Source organism: Castor canadensis, chromosome 9, assembly GCF_047511655.1.
Source record: "Castor canadensis chromosome 9, mCasCan1.hap1v2, whole genome shotgun sequence".
Taxonomy (NCBI): Eukaryota; Metazoa; Chordata; class Mammalia; order Rodentia; family Castoridae; genus Castor; species Castor canadensis.
This window is the reverse complement of record NC_133394.1, coordinates 58,483,519-58,498,469: the sequence shown is the minus strand read 5'-3', so window position 1 is coordinate 58,498,469 and position 14,951 is coordinate 58,483,519. Positions and strand designations below refer to the sequence as shown.

The 14,951-nt window shown below is 37.1% G+C and overlaps 1 protein-coding gene across 3 annotated transcripts in view; it reads right to left on the bottom strand.

Moving 5' to 3' along the window:
• Window positions 1-7,662, bottom strand: part of LOC141410903 (rho GTPase-activating protein 20-like) — a 40,886-nt gene extending 33,224 nt beyond the window's left edge. For 2 of the 3 annotated variants that reach the window (XM_074041694.1, XM_074041696.1), the window contains exons 1-4: window positions 6,863-7,662; window positions 5,121-5,267; window positions 709-844; window positions 251-410 (exon numbers count right to left, since the gene is read on the bottom strand). The gene's annotated coding sequence lies outside the window, so the exon portion shown is untranslated. Of the gene's footprint in view, window positions 1-250; window positions 411-708; window positions 845-5,120 lie in introns of all 3 variants that reach the window. The other variant, XM_074041695.1, reaches the window with a different exon arrangement.
• Window positions 7,663-14,951: the final 7,289 nt, after the last annotated feature.

Genomic DNA, 14,951 nt, shown 5'->3' with positions numbered 1-14,951 from the left:
TTAAAGAACTTCACATTACAATGCTTACAAAATATTCTGGTTCCTCTTGAACAATGTTCACTAAATGAATTATGTTAAACCCATGGTAAGTCAAAAGTGTCCCCCCACGAATGGAAAAATTATGCACATTCATCAAAGTATAATGTTGGCTTTCCCCATGTGAAAATTTAACAATGAAAAAAAAACATTAATTGTTGATCTTGTTTTAGGAGTACAAGATTTGAGGATTACATTATTGTCCCCATCTCACCTTTAGTCATTGACAGGACTTTGTTGGTCACCAAGTTGTTTACTTTGGGGATTGTGGTAGTAAAGAAAGGAAGATGGACATCTTCAGAACTGGCAATGAACTGAGGTCCCATTTTTCAGGTCCAATCAAATCTTTGTATAAATCATTAGATTAAATGAGCCTATGTTAGGGATAAGAAAGTACATTACTTTTCAAAATCAAAACCATCCCACAAATCTCTCAACAGGACGTGCTTATGAGGCAGATGCTTTACCATTTGAGCCATAACTCCACCACTTTTTTGTCCCATTTATTCTGGAGATTCATGCTTTTTTGCACAAGCTGGTCTGGATGGTAATACTCCTATTTTACACTTCATGACTAGCTAGGAAGAGAGGCATATGCCACTAGACCCCACTTTTTTCCTTTGAAATGAGCTCTGATTTTTTGCATGGACTGGCCTGGAACTGTGATCTTACCAGTTTCAGTCTGTTTTGTAGTCTCAGTGTCAGGGACATAGCACTGTGCTCAGACTCTCAAGCAGCTAGGGTTACAAGTATGAGCCACCAGAGCTCAGTTGTGTACTTTTTTATGAGAAATACAAATTTTTATTTTCTGTAAGGAGAAAACCATTGAAATACAGTAAGCATACAATTACATAAAAAATGAACATTAGGCACAAGAAATCTATATACTACTGTTCATATCAATGGTTGGCACATAGAAGGCATTTAGTAAATACTTCATGAATGGAGTAACTAAGAAGGAAAGAAAGATACAATAACATTTAAAGTCATATTATATGAAATAATGGGTAGAAAATAAAAGTAGTGAAAAGAATTATATGAAAATGTTCAACAGTGGGTGTTATGGAATCCCTTTCCATTTTCAATATTTACAAATTTTCTGGAATTCATATACACATGCACACATGCTACATTGTAATTATAATGAAGAAAAAAATTAATGAAGTGTGGTTCACACAACAGTAGCTTAGTCTTATTCCGAATAAATCTAACGCAGTAAGTTGCATAATACATATAAAAAACATTTAACAGTGCCAGAAATGTCACTATAACTGTGATCTGTCTGATCACTGAATGGATTTATTCCTGGACAGCTTTCTGAGCCATTTCTCTGGGAGCATAGCAAAGAAACCAAATTGGTTAATTCATTTTAAGTTTTAACTTAAGAGAGTTTGCAAGCTTTAGGATGTTGTAAAGTATCTTGGGAAGTTCATAGGACAATAAATGAAGCAGAGTAGAGCCACATCTTAAGTTGTGAGGGGACCTGGGGCCATTTTGTATAGTTAAGAGTACCTTTCAATAACTGACTAACTGGTCCATATAGTATATAACCTGTAGTTCTGCATATATCACCAAAAATACTAAAATTCAAAATTTACTGATTTAGGCTAGAGGCAATTATATTAAAATTATCCTATGTATGCAAACCAATGAGGTACTACCATAGCCTAGGATATTTTCCTTGAAGATATTTTAGAAAACACACCTTAGAAACATACTACCTCAGTAAGTTAGAACACATTTGCAATTATAGCAAGTTTTGAAAACATACATCAAGGTAAGAATAATTTAATCTACACCTCTCTCTCATCTTTTGCAGTCTTGTCACATTCAATATCCAACTGCTACCACTTTTCAGTATTTGAGATGACTACCACCAGTTTCTGAATTAACAGTTGTACAGCCAGTATTGTGTAGTTCACTTTCTTGCAAAGCAACTCTTTCCGAAGCTCACACTTTCTATCTGTAGTAAATTTCAACCACTGGTATTTTGGACTGCCTCTCACATTTAAGGAAGTTTGCCCCATCAATAATAGAGCTTCTGTTTTTGAATTGTTAATATCATGAGCAGGTATATACTAGATGTTGAGGATACAGCATGTGGTGCTTTTGAATAAATGCAAGGTAAGAACTTAGGAAAGGGACATTAATATAATTATGAACACAAGAGATGTGAAGTTGTAATTATGATATCTGTTATGGAGAGAGAGGGATAGAGCAGTGACAGCATAATAGGAAATTATGGCCCATTCAAGAAGGTGAGGAAAGCATTGGTTTTAGTTCTAATGATTAACTAACTAAGCATGCAAAAGTAGAGGGGAAAAAAGGCTTTAAATATTACAAAGTGGACAGGATGGGACCAGAGCATTGAAGCAAACCAATACAACTAGAGTGAAGAAAGAGAAGGTTAACTAATTCTGGTAAAATAAGAGCTCAGAGCGTGCAAATCCATGTGCCTCAAATTAAAGAAATCATACTTAAGAATCAGGAAAATCACTATTGTACTTGAAACAGAGCAAGATGAGTTAAGACTTGTATTTAAAACTATCATCCACACTATCATGTAGACTATGGACTGAAAGATATAAAAAGAGCATCTATGGATACTAGTTAGTTCATTGGTAATTTGATCAAAAAGGAATGAAAGCTTATAGGATATAAGTAGTAGAGATGTCACCAAGACATTTCGTGGTTACAATTATTAAGATTTACTGGATTAGCCATGAGAATAAGGAAGAGTAATGATTCAGAAGTAGCTCTCAAGTTTCTGACTTTTCTTTCTATTTAGACTATTAAGCTACATTGAGAGATTATCAATTTGGAAGACTATCCTAAATTCAGCTATTAGTGTGCTAAGTACAAAGTTATCTCCAGATTAGCCACATCAAGATACAGTTCTTAGAAACACAGGTCTAGAATAAGAAGAGATCTGGGTTAGAGAAAAGCAAATGGGTTGACTCCACAAAAGTTGTTAGTGAAGCTATGTCGATGTCAGAGATAACCTAGACAGAGGTTATAAAGAGAAGAAGCTCAGAATGAGCCCTGAATTAATCTTGAAATTGGGACAGCATATTCAGAGAAAGAGATGAAACTAAGAGAAATAATTCAAGGTATAGCGTACATAGAAAATATTAGAGAGGAGCAGTAATATAAGGCCTCTAACAGGTTAGAGGAAATGAAATTTTTTTTAAAACCTGGAACTATTTGCCTGTAAGGAAGAGCAATTCCTTTATTTTAATTAATAGAAAAATGAGAAGTTCAGTAAGATGAAGATGAACATTCATAGTGTCCTAGAGGACCCACAGCAGATGATGTGATTATGAACAACTACAGATAACTTAATTCTGACCTCTGTTTTTGAAAGCTATTCTGAGAGTGGTGGGCTGTTGCTATCTATGTGTTTCTTATTTGCACTTGAAAATACAAGTTTATCCCCATTACTAGCAAAGCTCTCATCTTGCTGTTATGCTAGTACTGAACTACCAGAGCAGAAGTTCTCAATCAAGCAGGATTTTGTACCCAGAGTACCTTTAGCAATACACAAGACATTTTTGATGGTGAAAGCTAAAAGGTGTGTTTAGTCACATCTAGTGGGTAGAGGTCAAGGATGTTGCTACACATCCTATAATACACAAGAAAGCACACCACACTTAATACCAGAACAAAATGTCAACAGCACAAAGGATAAGAAAACCTGTACTACACAATAAACCCTCCATCCTTTGCCTGTCATTCTTGAGAACTGACCTGCTCAAGTGTTGAGGGATATAACTCCTGTTGATATGAAGGGTAGGGAAACATTAAAGGATATGGCTTCAAAGAGAAATATCACAGGGCACAGTGGTGCACATGGTAATGTAATGTTCTTGAGAGGCAGAGAATGGAGAGCTCAAGGCCAGCCTGGGCAGTTAGCCAGATACTGTCTCCAAACAAAATACAAACAAAAGGGCTAGGCATGGTTCAAGCAGAGGAACACTTGCCTAAACTGTTCAATCTCAGTACAAGTGCAAAAAATAAACAAAATTGTTTCAAGCTAACAAAGTTCAGATGGCCATCAATGGAAGGCTCTCTTAAGACTAACAAAAATGAAAATTATAATTTAAAGAATGAAGCTATGATTGAAACTAATTAAAAATTCTGAAAAACAATGATTTCTGAATTTAAACACTTAAAAATTAAAAAGATGGTACTGAAGGACTTTTTGGAATTCTGGGAGATGGGGAGAAACAAGCTATAACTAATTAGAAATGAGACTCCTAAGCAAAGAGAGTCATGAGGAACTAATAGGAATAGTAGAATGAAAAAAGAAGTGATGGTGAACAAGCATTGATCCAAAAGGTGACACAATAATTTCTTGATTTAACAAAAAGAAAACGTGTTTTGATTTGAATAAGAGGCAATATTTTTCAAAACGCCAAATGGAAATAGTTGAAAAATAAAACTCTACTGGATATTCTACTTAGTTCATTGTTCTTAATTTCTTTTCCTAGTTGGATCAAATTTTATTTTCTTTGATCTCAATATTATGACAATAGACACCAGTTTACTGGTTACAGAAAACTAATTTATCATAGTTAAAGCAGAGAGTATAAAAAAAGAATATACAGTGGTTTCTCAAACAGATAATGGATATCATCACAATTGTGTAAAAATTCCAACTTCTTTCATTTGGATATATTAACTGCAAAAGCCATTTCTAAGAGAAATGATAAGAGACTGTTTTGTTAATTGGAGAAAAGGGCAAAACAGGTTCTACCTGGAAGCAAGGGGGTGAGGGGGAGAGGGGGGAGGGGAGGGATGGGGGAGAAACAACCCAAACAATGTATGCACATATGAAGATATGAATAAAGAAAAAAAAATAGACTGTTTTATTAAGACATAAAATTTCCAACATCAACTACTCAGTTTACTTAAACTGTACTGAGGGAAGGTAAGCTTTCTTTCAATTTCTCTGTCTTTTTCCTTGGTCCCCTTGAGATCAGTGTATTTGAGATGTTAGTTTTTTACTTGTACAAAAAGAGCTGGAAAAAAACCTCCTTGAGATGTATAAAATGTGGACCAAGAAGACATGCAAAACTCAATACCTTTCAGTTGTTCCATCTCATTACTGAGATATTTTATGAGCGCAGAATCAGTAATGACAAGCAAGGTGAGTCAGGATTTCTGCACTCCAGTAACAGTGTCAGGTGGATCTACACCATGCTGATAGAAAATGCTGTGGATGCCAAACGCTGAAAGCAAAGGAAATGTTAAAGCTATAAATGCCTAAACACGTGTTTGCACGTCTGCTGAAAGCAGAGAAAAGTGACATAGAAATTTCTTAAAATTTTGCTTCCAAGGAAAACAAAGTGGCATTTACGTGGCAGTAAGAGAAAAATGTCAAACGACATTAAACTACCATTGCCAAATTTCACCTCTTTACACTCTATCTAAATTGAGATTATGTGGCCAGAGGAGATCAACTCAAGTTGTTTCCTCGGCATTAGTAACTGATTTGACTGTCTGGACCCCCCTCCCCAGAAAAGCCTGTCCCTCTTAATTCCTCCTCATTTCCTCAGGCTCCATTAAGATACAGGTGGCCTGGTGGGGCATAATGCCACCCACAGCTCGGGTGGGGTGGAGTCTGGGTGAAAATCCACACCAGGCCTCATCAGCACACTAGGCCTAAGACAGAAGGAAGGTGTGTGCACTTTAAAGGGAAGCTCAGGAGAAGGGGAGGCTCTGTGAGCCAGGCCTCAGCAGCATACAGGCCTCAGCAGCATACAGGTCTCTCTTCGCACCTGAGCAGCCCATCAGTCTCTCAAGGAGCCTGCATCCCACTCCCAGGTTCCTCCAGAGGGCTGGTACCTGCGCGGCCAGGTCCTCCAGGCCCAGGCTGAGCCTTGGTCCCGCGAGGCCACCAGACCCCAGATAAGTCTCCCCGCGATGTCTCGCGTGTGGATTCATACAAGACTTTAGCCACGATCTTGGTGTTTTGTACCAGGTGATGCCTTGCTCTGGAGGGAGCTGCATTGCTGTGGTGAGGTCTGCTCACCATGATGCTGGTTTTAGAGGGCAGACTGCTCCAGCTGTGCTTCCGCAGCAGTTTCCCTAGCAGGCGTTTTAAAACTAACGATGCGCCAGTAGCTCATGACTAACTGTAATCAGAGCTACTCAGGAAGCAGAGATCAGGAGAATCACGGTTTGAACCCTGCCTGGGAAAATAGTAAAAACCAACTCAGGGACCCGCCGCGTGCCCTCTGCGCAAGCGCGACTCTAAACCCTGCTCCATGCAGGGGGGTCCTGAGCTTCCATAACGTTAAACTACTATTGCCAAATTTCACCTCTTTGCAATCTCTCTTGAGGTTATGTGGTTAGAGAAGATCAAATTAGGCTATTTCTTCGGCATTAGCAACTGACTGACTGACTTCCTGGTCCCACTCCTCAGGCAAGCTTGCCCCTCTAATTCCTCCTCCTCTCCTCAGGATCCATTAGAAGGTGCAGGGGGCCTGCTGGGGTGCAGCGTCTTCCACAGCCCAGGTGGGGTGGAGTCTGGGTAAAAATCCTCGCCAGGCCCCACCAGGTACACCAGGCCTAAGACTGGGATAGGGGGTGCGCACTTTAAAGAGCAGCTCAGGAGAAGGGGAGGCCCTGCCAGATAGGCATCATCAGCATGCAGGCCTCTCCTCCCACCTGAGCAGCGCGTCAGTAGTGAGGAGGAGCCCGCATCCCACTCCCAGGTTGCTCGAGGGGCCGGTGCCTGGGCGGCCTGGGCCTCGTGGTCTCCCAGGCCGACCCTGGGCCGGCGACCCCGCGTCTCCCAGCCGCATCCTGAGCGAGGACTCACAGAAGAAATAGACCAAAACCTCCGCGGTCCTGAGCAAAGTAATGGCTTGCTCCCGAGCAAGTTGCAGAGCCATGGCGAGGTCCGCTCACTAGACGCGGCTGGTAGTGGGCAGACAGCTCCAGCAACGGCTTCCACGGCAGTTTCCCCACCAGACGTTTCAAAATTAACGACTAAACCCGCCGCCAGGCCCTCTGCGCAAGCGCGATGCGCCTCTCAGCCCCGCCCCAAGCAGCCAGGTCCTGCGCAACCCTGTCTCTCCCGCCCACCTCAGAGCGGTCTGTTGCGCAGGCGCAGTGGGTGGACATTAGTACTTGCTTCCAGGTGGTCAAGCTCTGCAGTTGTCTTGTTAGAGGTTGGGAGGTGGGGGGGCTGCTTCCTATTCCTGTTTTCGGAACAATGAGCGAGCACCATCTCTGAGTTTCAGATTTTCATTTTAAATTTACGTGAACATGCCAGCTGTGCCTGGCACAGCCACAGTGCTGCCTGGTGGATGTTAGCAACTTCTGCCAGATGCTTTGGGATTTCTAGAGGAGCTGCGTGAGAAGAACCTGATTTCTGCGTGGCAATGGGCTTCTCCTGGGAGATAATCATGTGTTCTTCTGTGTTATTTTTATAGAGATTATATTTCATTTTAGGTAAAGAACAGGAATTAAAATCAGTAATTTTCTATTCTGATTACTTAAAGTTCAGTTTGTATATGGCTTTTCTTGGCTTAAAAATCAAGCTGCAGAATGCAACTTTCCCCCTAACACTTTCCTCTTAAGGGCTCTGTGGTGGTGCAGGTGCTCCAAAAGGTCAAAATGAATTTGAATCATGACATACTAATTAACACTGACTTTTAAAAAATCAACAAATATATGTCAATAGAGTTCATAATTTTTAAGGATCCAGTTACATACATAGAATATTAACCTTTTATCTTCAGTAAAGATTAAGAACAAAGTATTGAAAGCTAATAATTCTTGAAATTCTTAGTCATGGTTTCTAATCAGAAAGCATTAACATATTTTATCAAATTAGTACTATATATTGACATCTATTCATAACTCAACCATGATTATGTACCAAATGGTATAATGTAAAATGTAGATATATAATTTTTTCACATTTAATCCATACAGGCTGAAAAAATGCATATTATATGTGCATACATTTTAAAATATAATTGAAATTCAAAACAGCTCATAAAAGTTTCAGATATGGAAAATGCCCACACAAAGCCTCTGTGAAGAAGTAATAAACCATGGTCCTATTAATAAAAATGGATTTAATGTGTCAAATTATTTTATAACTACTTATTTAAATTGGTGAGATATTTTTGGCCTATAATACATTTTTAGACGGTTGGTTGTGAATATATTGAATGTTGGATTATTGTATTGCCTAATATGTAAATACGGGTAAATTAGTTCTACTAAGTCTGTCAACTAGTCATAAAACTCTGTTGTTGATTAAGGAGAAAAATATTTTTGAGATAATTCCATACATAAAGTAGATCATAAATTTAGGTCTTTCTCACATATTTATCAATACCATTTTATAAAACATTTGTAAAAAGAAAACACTTTATAAAAACATGGAAAATTGCTTAACTTTAAATTTGTCATATTTTCCTATTATGACTTGGCTTTACAATTTGAATAAATTTCATCTACCTTGCCTTGTGTTTAAGTTCATTCAAATAGTACAATAGTCAAGCCTTATTTATCAGGTTAGAGATCAATCACTAATCATACACATTAATTCTATTGCTTGTGTTGGATATTTCTACTTATAGATTGAATATATACATATTCTTAGTATGTTGTTATTGTGGGGGGGGTTCACACTGGGGTTTGAGCTCAGGGCCTCACACTTGCTAGGGAGGTGCTTTTACCTTTTGACACTCTGCTGGCCCAAAGGGCTTTAGTTTGGGGTGTGTGTGTGTGTGTGTGTATGTGTGTGTTCATTCTTGAAGGATGCAAGTTATCCCTATGCCTCTTGTCTTTCTCTCACTGCTTCTTATACCCCATGCGGTGAGCTGCTTTGTCCACCATATGCAACCAGTCATGATGTTCAGCCTCATCTCAGGCCCACCACAGTGGAGGAAACCAAAAGAAACCAATGAACCCATGAGCCAAAATTAGTATTTCCACCTTCAGTTGATGAAATATTTTGTATTAGTCATGGTGGCAAAAGTCTGATTAACATAGTTTGGTTTTGTGGTTTGTTTGTTTTTGGTCATCAAAACTAAAACAAAAAACAGATATGTTTTAAAGATAGGAAGACTAAATGGAAGAAAGTATACTTCTGAATTTTAATTTTGATATAATGGCATGCAAAGTATTCATTGAAAAGAACTTATTAAATTTCCATTTTCCTGTTGCCAATTATATGTTGTAAAAAATAATTTAAAAGGTGATCCATTAAAATGTTTTGATAGGTAGACCAGTGAAGTAAGCAGTTTCTTCATCCATTTGTTAAAAATACCAAACACAATACCTTTCTACCTGCTTGGGAACTAAAGGAACTAATTGTTTCTAATTTTTAATTACCTTGGAAATAATTTATATTTTATAACATTACAAATAGATTTGGTCAGTGTGTACTGTATGCATGTATTGAGGCATCAGACTAAACCCCACAAATACCTGTCCATAGCAATAAATAAATAAATAAAAATAATAGAAAAAATATTTAAAAAATATTGTGCATGACAATACACAAATATTCTGACCACTGTAAAATGGCAGTTGCAATCCTACCTATTGTTTGATCTGTTGACTTTGCTGGTAGCTCCAACAAAAGAAGTGAGAATGAACAGTACTGTGGGAATATAGAGATGACAAATTTGAGGCATTTCAAAATCTGTTTAAGGTGTTTGGTTGAACTCTGAAGAACTAAGTCTTAGAGGTCATGGTGGAGCTATCTACATTGAAATGATGACCAAGTTATGGTATTGGGTTAGTTTTCTTTCTGGCAATTTTAAGACAGGAAGTGATGGATTTTCATGGAAAGTGTAATCACTCATAAAATAACACATTGAGAGATAAGAGGCAGTGAGGGAAATTTAGAAGAGATAAACAAAAGGGAACAAATCATGAGAGACAAATGTTGTAAGAACCTACTAAATGAACTTGTGTTAGATAGACAAATACCTTTTTAGGGCTGGTGAAGTGCAAGTAGTAAGAATGCCTGCCTAGCAAGTTTGGGACCTTGAGTTCAAACCCCAGTACCACCAAAAAAACAGATACTACTTTAGTAGTTTAGTACACAAATCACCCCAAAGATAATGACTGGGGAAATATTATTAAATTTTGTACTTAAAAGTTCTTTGATGAACAAATAGGAAGCAATTTAGGTCACATTGTAAGGGGGTGGACTTCTTGCAAATTGTTATAAGTTAGGGACAAAGAATGGAAGTAAAAAGTTTGTAGGAGATATGGAAAGTGGGGATAAGTCTACTATGTTTTGGGAATTGGAGTGGTTAATTGATTGATTGGAGATGAAGCCTTGCTATATAGTCCAGGCTGGCATTGAACTCATGATTCTCATGCCTCAGTCTCTAAATATTGGGATTGCAGACATATACCTGACCATGAATTTACTTTTAGTATATTCAGAGGAAATGTTGGAAAGAAATAACTAATAGAGCCAGACACACCAAGGACCCAAATGGAGAATAAGCACAAAAAGAAATACCTCTCGCAGGAAAATGGACACATGGAAGAAAGGAAATGTGGGAGTATAGAAAATTTCTTACTTTTCATGAAACATAAGTGAAAAATAATCTCTAGGTTTTTAGTGGAGGAAATAACAAGATAAGTGACAAGGGGAAAGATGGAGTCAGATAAGTGAAAAAAGTTGAAAAGACATTTGTAGCAGTCATTATGAAGAATGTGATGAGAAGTCAGCAATGAAAAACTAAAAACACAAAGACTTCTTCCTCAGTGGATATTTATTAAGTACAAGTACTGTTTATCTCACAGTGTGTTATGAGAGTAAAAGAAGAAGAAGGAAGAAAGGAAAGGGGGTAGGGGAAAGTAAGAAGGAGAAAAATAAAATGAATTCATGCTATGCTATGTGAATGTAGTTGGGGATTCAGTACACAAAAATCACTGCACTTAAGGAGCAATAAGATGAGCAAGAAGCAATAAGATGAGAATCTAGTGATTATTTGAATTTGCTGTAAAATTAAAAGTACCTAAAGGAAGGGCTGACAGAGTGGCTCCAGTTATAGAACACCTGCCTTGCAAACACAAAGCCCTGAGTTCAAAAAAATTAAATAAATAAAACTAAAGAGTGTTTCTCAAGGATCTAAAACTTAAACAATACTTTGTCAGGAAAAGATGAGTGGTTTAATAGAAGTGGTTATTAGAGAAGGTTTAATGGAGAACATGAAGTGCAGTCTGTGTCATAAAAGGTAGGAAAAAGTATTTTTAGGTGTAGATATGTAGAAGAGGACATTACAAACCCATAATTTAAAGGCAGTGGAACAAAAGCATGGAAGCATCAAACTAACTCACTTTATCCCAGGGACAGTTTTCCTGTGATCAGATCACATCTGAGTCTTTTCTGTAGAGAGTCTGTGTGGCAGGCTAAAAGTTTGGAATTTTCAAGTAGTCTTTTAGTAAACTTATCATAGCCAATATGAAGTACAAATTAGAAAGGTATGGTTGCACTCTATTTATGAAACACCAAAGACTTTCAGTATTTTAATTATTCTTCATTATTTCCAGTGAGTGCTGTAATTACCAAGAAAATGCCCTGGTTTTCTTTCATTATCATACATTCATCAATTTCCCACTCTCTTTATCTAAAAGTGTCATTGATATTTGGTCCTCTTTAGCTCCTGTCCTCTCCTCTTGGCCTTGTTTAATCTGTCTCCCTTTGCTCTTTTTTGTGCTGTATTTCTTTATTAGCATAGATTTATTGTACAAAGGAATTTCATTGTGATATTTCCATACATGCATATCATGAACTTTGATCAAAATCACCCAATTACCTGTTCTTATCCCCCCATCTGCCCCTTTTTAACTTTTAATTTTTTTTGGTGATACTAGGGTTTAAACTTAGTGCCTTGTGCTTGCTGTACAGATGCTCTACCACTCAAGCAACACCTCCAGTTTTTTTTTTTTTTTGCTTTAGTTATCTTTTGAATCAGGTCTCAAATTTATGGGAGTGGCTTCTACCATAATCTACTTATTTATGCTTCCCATGGAGCTAGAGTGACAGGCATGTGCCACCACTTCTAGCGTAGATTAGTTAAGATGGGGTCTCACTAACTTTTTGCCCAGTTTGTCCTGAAACCACAATCTTTCCAATGTCCACCTTCCATGTACCTGGAATTACAGGTGTGAGCCACTGTGCCCAGCTCCTGTCCTCTGATTTTAGAGCAATATTAATGAGTTTCATTATTCTATTTGCATACCTGCATATGAAGTAGTTTGATCTTACACCCTCTCCTTTTATGCTGTTAATGTTCCCACTGCCAAAAGATCTCTCCATTTTGTACTTGTGTTCATTGCTCTTTTTGTATGAGCTTTCCTGCTCTGTTTATACTTCATTCAACAGCAGAAAAGTGTAGGTCATCCTTACCATAAAGTCTCCCAATAGACTCATGGCCTGTGTCATTAACTTCCAATGTTAACAGTGCATTCCACAGTACTTGCCAATTTTTTGTGGTTACTAATGTCTCATGCCACCATATCACATGTGCTCAGTAAAGTATTTGCTGTTTTTTACTGTACTTTGCCTAACAAGTATATTAAATTTAGTGCAGTTATATTTGCGACTGAAAGGAAAGATGCTAATGCTTGTTACCTCATATATTTTTACTCAGTTTTATTTAAAGCTAAAGGCCTTTAACATAAAGGCCCAAAATTCATCTATGTTAGTTTAATGTTTTTAAGGAAACTTAAAATACCAAAGTGTTGCTGTTGGTTTCTGTCCGAGTAAACTGTTTCATTCTGCCTTTTCATAATGACTTATGTCCAAAAGTAGTTAATATTGAAATATATGAGGTGAAATATATAAGGGATGAAAAATTATTAGTATGCATAGAATTTAAAGTTACTTAAGGCTTTAGAAGGTGAATTACTTAGTCCTACACTTCTGCTTGAATACTTCTATTCTAAAACTATTTTTCCCTTTTTATCTTCAGTAGAAGAGGACAATTTAAATTGGTTTTATCTCAAGAGTTCGAGAAGAGGTAAAAAATGAATAGAAACCACTCTGGAAAAGGAATCCATTTTGAAGTTCAAATGGAATAAGCTATCTTAATTTCTTTTTAAAAAATCTAACTTCATAATTAACATGCTATTTAATTTATTATGTAAATAAAGCATAATGTGTTTGACAGCCTGTGAATATCCACTTATTCCAAGTATGACAGATTATGTGAAAACAAAGGGGCTGAACAAAAATGGAAGGGTTATGATGTGTATATGCATTGAGGAAGAGGATAGCACTTTGGGGAGTGCTATTTATATGAGAATCTGGGTTTTTTGTGGCATTTTGGATGGGTGACCTGAGTCTCATGTATTGGTGAATAGCATTAATGAAGGTCTGGTTTACAAAGGCTAAGAAGAAAAATGCAATTAGCTACAGAATGAGGTGATGCCTGCATTTGAGGGGAAAATTGATACCTGATGATAGAAACACCAAAATGACACTATCAGCAAAAAAATTCTGTCTGAGTATGTGTGTATATGTGTGTGTATCATGCCACCATCTTAATTCCATGGAATTTGATTTGACCAAAAAAGTCATTTCTTTGAGAATGCTTAGTTTATGTGATGATATATACCTGCTACTAAGGAAATGACCTGGTTAAGTTAATGAATTTGTAACTCATAACAAAGCAATCTCATCAAACTTACATTTGCAATACTGCTTCTACTAAAAGAAAATTATAAAGGACATATGTGTTTAAAAGAAGTTTGCTCTATTTTTGGTCTTATTTTTTTCTGCACAAACCATGCCATCCAGAATAGAGAACCATATTTGATCTCTCAATTTGGTCAGGCCCAAAGATGATCAATCTCCTTAACAGCAGATACCTGTGTATTCATTGTGTTAGACAATGAATACTTGGTTACAAAAGCAGTTTTGTGTTGAGAAAGTTGTGGTACAACTGTACAAGAACAAGCTTTCCTCTTTGGGGAGTCTCTTACTCATCACAGATAGGTGACCACAGCACATACCTCCAGAGATCAGGGTGCCACTGAAAGGGAAATGGCCCACACTGAAAAGCAAATTAGTTCTCACAAACTTTCCAATCAAATATGTCCCTCCACAGTTTGTTGGAACAGAATTCACAAAGATGACTCCAGTGGCTATACTTCCACGTGGAAACCCAGTACTAGTCACAAGGGCTCCCCTCCCAAGAGATATATTTTCTAATATATGTGTCAATAAGTAATAGGTAATTTCAGCCCCCTAAAATCTCAAATCTGAGGTTGTCAACATTGGAGCAGGTTAGTTTGACGATGGAGTAACCTTCAGTTGAAACTACTGGGAACATATCTAATCTCATTTCTGGTCAAAAAAATAATCTTTCCTACAGCTATACAGATAACTTACTAGTTAGGAAAAGGGTACAAGTGTGGATAACAGGAAGTTAGATTAGAAAGGTCAAATCAAATTTCCTGAAATAAGACTTTCTTATTTTATTTCTAGTTTGAATTACACAAAAGCAAAAAGTAAACAGAAGCACTCAGTTCTAAGCCTATTCTTCATGCCACTAAACAATGTTCCTGCCATTTCTTGTGGAAATTACAAGTAATTTAGAGGGTATATTCTTGTGTGGTTTATGAATTATTAACATATTTGTTTTATATTTTTGATATTTTTATACTTGTAAGTATTTGAAAATTAGAGAATATAACAAATAAAATATTTGATTAAATTGCAATGAAATGTAATTTAAAATATAATTATTAGTGAGAAAATAGGCTGATTTATACTTTAAACATAACTATGATATTTCAAGTGTTTATAATGTAGCAGGTGGAGAAAGATTATATAGTCAGTACATTAAGAATAAAAAAATGGGCTGAGGGCATGGCTCACATGGCAGAGTGCCTGACTAGAAAGTGCAAGGCCCTAT